Source organism: Dicentrarchus labrax, unplaced genomic scaffold (assembly GCF_905237075.1).
Source record: "Dicentrarchus labrax unplaced genomic scaffold, dlabrax2021, whole genome shotgun sequence".
NCBI classification, from domain to species: Eukaryota; Metazoa; Chordata; class Actinopteri; family Moronidae; genus Dicentrarchus; species Dicentrarchus labrax.
Genome location: NW_026136712.1, coordinates 22848234 through 22854233, shown reverse-complemented (window position 1 = coordinate 22854233; position 6000 = coordinate 22848234). Strand labels below are relative to the sequence as shown.

Sequence of the window (6000 nt, the reverse complement as noted above, 5' to 3'; positions counted from 1 at the left end):
GTTGGACAGACAAAGGACGTCCCGGAGGGGCTGCGAGCCGAGCTGCTGCTAACGTTAGCTCAGCTTGTTTCTCTGATAACTTAAGATCCAGACGTCCGATGACTAAAATCCTTCATCCGGTTCAAATCTAGAGTTAAAAAGCACCAAGATCTAAACAGTGGATGGTAAACAGTCAATGTGTGACAGCTTCTGATTACTGATTATTGATCAACTCCATATAGAACACAGCTTTAGAGTTTATACACTGTTTATTGATTATAGATTATTGATTAAATATAGAAGATAGCTCTAGAGTTTATACACTGTTTATTGATTATAGATTATTGATTAAATATAGAACGTAGCTCTAGAGTTTATACACTGTTTACACTGTTTATTGATTATAGATTATTGATTAAATATAGAAGATAGCTCTAGAGTTTATACACTGTTTATTGATTATAGATTATTGATTAAATATAGAAGATAGCTCTAGAGTTTATACACTGTTTATTGATTATAGATTATTGATTAAATATAGAAGATAGCTCTAGAGTTTATACAGTTTAGATTTCAATAATTTGAAATCCTTTATTAGATTCAGATCATTTTGTTCTAATGAGGTCTAATTATGATAATAATTGTTTGCATATAAGCCTCCTCTGGTTATTATTTACTGTACTAGCTTCCTCTCTCACCTCCTCATATGGCAGTGTAGCATCTTCATTCACACACACACACACACACACACACACACACACACACACACACACACACACATATATGCCTAAAGGGTGTGCCAAACAATGACCTCATCAGTTTACATGATGTACAGTACAATCCCCTTCTGAGGCCCGATCACAGACCGTCCTGCACACAGATTTCATCCCCATGTTAGGGCGTCAGGGATTAAAGGACTGTTCTGTTCAAACTGATCACATCCACTTAAAGGTGATCAGCAGTGTGACATCAGACTCACTGATTGAACTATAATAATATATATATAATAATAATAATTACATTTTCATTAATTCAGCACATCTTTTAACTGTTTCACTTATAATTACATTACAATGCTAATGTGCTAATGTTAGCGGGTACAATGCTCATGCTAACGTTAGCTGATTAGCAGTAAACACAAAGTGCAGCTGAGGCTGACGTATTGGACACATTATAATGATGAAGAGTATCAATAAAGTTTTTATATAGAATATATTACAGTATTATTATATTATTATATTATATTAGATCCTGTGTGTGTGGTGGGGGGGCAGCGGTCTATCTCCTTAAAAAGACAAACAGCAGGGAGGAGGACGGAGGAGGAGGAGATCGGTCTGAATGAACCACTGAGGAAGAATGTTTGTACTTCAATAAGGTTTCTCTCTCAAACACTGAGTCAGGATACATATATAGATAAGATACTACATTTTATATCAGACTCGTTCTGGGACAGTTTATTGATCAGTACAGTTTAAACAGGAGATCCATCCAATCAATTAATTCAATTCAATTCAATTCAATTTTATTTGTATAGCGCCAATTCATAACAGAAGTTATCTCAGGACACTTTTCAAATAGAGCAGGTCTAGACCGAACTCTTTAACATTAATTACAGAGACCCAACAGTACCACCATGAGCAAGACCTTGGCGACAAGGGCAAGGAAACACTGCCTGTTAAAAGGCAGAAACCTAGGACAGATCCTCCGGCTCTAGGTGGGTGGGAGAGAGAGAGAGAGAGAGAGAGAGAGAGAGAGAGACAGACAGACAGACAGACAGACAGACAGACAGACAGACAGGTGCACAGCAACAACAGTATTGGCAATGGCAATCTAGCAGGACCATGGCAGGAGGCTCCACCAGGATCGACAAGAACCTGCGAGACGAGAAAGCACAAGAACTCCGGGGAAGAAGTGAAGTTAGTAACATGCATTAATGGAACATGAGTGCAGAAAGAGAGAGGAAGGGAGGAGCTCAGTGCACCATGGGAAATCCCCCGATAGTCTAGGCCTATAGCAGCATAACTAAGGGATGGTTCAGGACTCACCTGATCCAGCCCTAACTATAAGCTTTATCAAAGAGGAATGTCTTAAGCCTATTCTTGAATGTGGTGAGGGTGTCTGCCTCCAGAACCACAACTGGAAGCTGGTTCCACAGGAGAGGAGCTTGGTAACTGAAGGCTCTGGCTCCTGTTCTACTTTTAGAGACTATAGGAACCACAAGTAGCCCAGCATTCAGAGAACGTAGTGTTCTAGAGGGGTAATAGGGTACTATGAGCTCTTTAAGATATGAAGGGGCCTGACCATGAAGAGCTTTATAGGTGAGGAGGAGGATTTTAAATTCAATTCTACATTTTATAGGGAGCCAGTGCAGAGAAGCTAGTACAGGAGAGATGTGATCTCTTTTTCTAGTTCCTGTCAGTACTCGTGCTGCAGCGTTCTGAATTAATTGGAGCGTTTTAATGGACTTATTGGGGCAACCTGATAATAAAGAGTTGCAGTAATCCAGCCTTGAAGTAACAAATGCATGGATTAGTTTTTCTGCATCTGTCTGTGATAGGATGTGTCTAATTTTTCTAATATTACGTAAATGAAAGAAGGCAGTCCTAGAGGTCTGCTTTATGTGGGAGTTAAATGACAAATCTTGATCAAAGATAACTCCAAGATTCCTGACAGTGGTGCTAGAGGCCAAGTTAATGCCATCTAGAGTAACTATATCTTTAGACAGTGAGTCTCTAAGGTTTTTGGGGCCAAGAAGAAGAATTTCATTTTTTTCTGAGTTTAACATCAGAAAATTGCAGCTCATCCAGGATTTTATGTCCTTAAGACATGTTTGTAATTTAGATAATTGATTAATTTCATTGGGTTTGATTGATAGATATAACTGCGTATCATCTGCATAACAGTGAAAGTTAATGGAGTGATTCCTAATAATGTTGCCTAAAGGGAGCATATATAAAGTAAATAGTATTGGTCCAAGTACAGAACCTTGTGGAACTCCATGACTAACTGTAGTATTTATTGAAGATTCATTGTTAACATGTACAAACTGCGAGCGATCTGATAAATATGACTTAAACCAGCTTAGTGCGGTTCCTTTAATGCCAATTTGATGCTCAAGTCTCTGTAAAAGAATATCATGGTCAATGGTGTCAAATGCAGCACTAAGATCTAATAATACAAGTACAGAGACAAGTCCATTGTCAGAAGCAGTCAGAAGGTCATTATTAACTTTAACCAGAGCTGTCTCTGTGCTATGATGAACTCTAAATCCTGACTGAAATCCTCAAATAAACTACTGTTATGTAGAAAGTCACACAACTCTTTGGCGACTACTTTCTCCAGAATCTTTGAGAGGAAGGGGATCTGTTGTTCCTCAAACAACAAGTGATCTGGCAGAAATTCCACCTGATTAGAAAACTACAAGAAGTCTGTGGATATAAAAACTGAAGGACAGAGGAGAACTACAACTCCCAGGGTGCATTTCACTAACAGCCAGTTACAGATTAACGTTGGGCTGATCAATACTGTAAATGGTAGAAAGCTGATCAAACCTTTAGCAGTTTGATCAGCTTTATTGACTGGCTGCCTCTCCATCACTACAGTTGCTGAGGCTCATGGGTATCGTAGTGTTTACAGCCGCCAGGGGAGGAATGTGTCAGCAGGAGATCTCTGTATGATGACTGTAACATTTCTCTGTTTCAGACATCCAGCAGACTCCACTCAGGTTCTCCTTAAAAGGAGACTTTACTACGAGTGAAAGAAAACTTCCTGCAGCAGACACTCCTCCTTTACTCCTCTTTTACTCCTCCTTTACTCCTCCTTCACTCCTCCTTCACTCCTCGTCACAGAAACAAAGTGAACGGGTATAAAAAGTATAGTAAGGGCAGATTCAATAGAACATAAAACAACAGACAGCAGGGACATCTGTCTGTATCTTAACTCCTAAAAAGGAAGCCGGTCAGTAAATAAGAGGAGACTCTGCCTCCTCCTCCTCCTCCTCCTCCTCTTCGTCTCATGTAAGGAGAGGAAACGTGGTGGGTGTGGTCTGCTTGTGTCTCAGTGCAAAGTGTGTGACTGCTCATATAGACTGTGTGCTGTAGTATTTCTCTGTGTGACTATGTCCTTGTTTAGTTACAGCATTCTCCTCCTCCTCCTCCTCCTCCTCCTCTGCTCCTCCTCCAGCGACTGTCCTTCATAGCTTCATACCACAACACTTATTTCTGCTCTTTATTTCCACTCACATTCACTGATCATGCCTTCTTCTGTGCATATTGTACACCACTACACACACACTGTTAGATACTGTATACGTATCGTCAACGTATACAATATCTAACATAAAGTAATACTATCTGTCTGTAACAGGATAAAGCTATGTTTGATAAGCTAGCACTTTGTAGCTAACACTGGTTAGTCAGATATGCTAGCTGTCTCTAGCTAATAGATCAAAGGATAGCTAGAAGCTTCCATAACGCTAGCTAGCGGTCTGTAGCTACACACACTTTCACACACTAATAATATCAGAAATACAGACCACAGCCGAGTGTGCTGTGTTTAATATCGTTATTACACTATATTATACTTTATTATTATTATTATTATATTCATACATTATATTCTATATTTATTATCATTTTCTGTTTTTTTATGTTTTTAGTGTCAGCAGCAGTTTTCTGTCAGTGTGAAGGTGAAGAGGATCATTGACACACACACTTACACACACACTCACACACACACACACACACACACACACTCTGCCTGGACTTTGACCGAAAATGGGAAAACAGCTGGACTCCTAACAGGGTCTGAAACTGTTTCTGATTGGCTGACTAACATCAACACACACACAGCGAGCTGCAACCAGCTCAGGAATGTGTGTGTGTGTGTGTGTGTGTGTGTGTGGCAGCAGTGATGAAGAAGAAGATGAGGAAGATTTGTTACATTACTGTCTTCCAACCTTTTTTACACTACAGCCACATTCACCCTTTCACACACATTCACAGAAACTAACTCATTCACACACCGATGCACAGCTTCCACATGCAGCAGCAGGAGCCGGAGATCGAATCAACAACCTTCTGATGGGTGGACGACCCGCTGTAACTCTTCAAATCCATTTGCCTCAGACTTTTTAAACATTTGTAAATCTTTTATTGTCGTATTGCTTATTGTCTCCGGCCCTGCTAATAACCGTGGGTTCGTTTTTACTCTGGATCTGTCTCTGAAGTCCCTGAATATGCAGGTTTTATGTGTTACTTCTGATAGACATTTTGTATCTGCTTCCCCATCCCAGAAACATATAATCCTCTCTGGCATCTTTAACAATCAGCCAGCAGCCACATTTTTCTGTTCCCATCCTCACTAGTCACTATGTCCGCTCCATATACATCCAGGGCTGTCCCAGTTATTAATAAAACCCCTTGGATCGATTGTTAGCCATGAACATATATCGGTTTTTATTTACTATTAACCAGCTTGTAACTCCTCCTCCTCCAGCTATCAACTCCTCCTCCTGCTGACTGTGAAACATTCTTGTCTTTTTTCATTGGTAAGATTGATGGTCTAAGGTCTCGTTTCCCCCTCACTGTCTGATTGTGCTCCTCTCTACAGATCCTTTATAAACTGTCCATCATATGCCTCCCTCCTCCAGTCCCTGTCACACACTTCTATAATCTATCCTCCCTGTCTTTCTGTCATCAGTTCCTCTCTCACATCCGGGTCCTGACCATTTTAAAATGTGTTCAGCCACTTCTTAGAAAACCCTCTCTCAATCCAGACCACTTAGAAAGCTATAGACCAATCTCCACCTTCCCTTTTATCTAAAATCCTTGAACATCTTGTTGTGGTCCAGGTCCTGAAGCTGGTCCTGAAGCTGGTAAAGGGTTATATAGTGTTTGATAAATTCCAGTCTGGTTTTTGCCAAAATCCTGTTACAGAACTTCAGTCCTGTTTTCTGCAGCTATGAAATATTGTAAAAATCAGAAGCTTCTTGTCCTCCAGAGATTTTGATCTGTGTGTGTA

General features: G+C 40.1%; 1 long non-coding RNA gene across 1 annotated transcript in view; it reads right to left on the bottom strand.

Moving 5' to 3' along the window:
• LOC127373033 (uncharacterized) overlaps positions 1-3288 on the bottom strand; it is a 23994-nt gene extending 20706 nt beyond the window's left edge. The window contains exon 1 of the long non-coding RNA XR_007886857.1: positions 1854-3288. This is a non-coding gene — a long non-coding RNA (uncharacterized LOC127373033). The remainder of the gene's footprint in view (positions 1-1853) is intronic.
• Positions 3289-6000: the final 2712 nt, after the last annotated feature.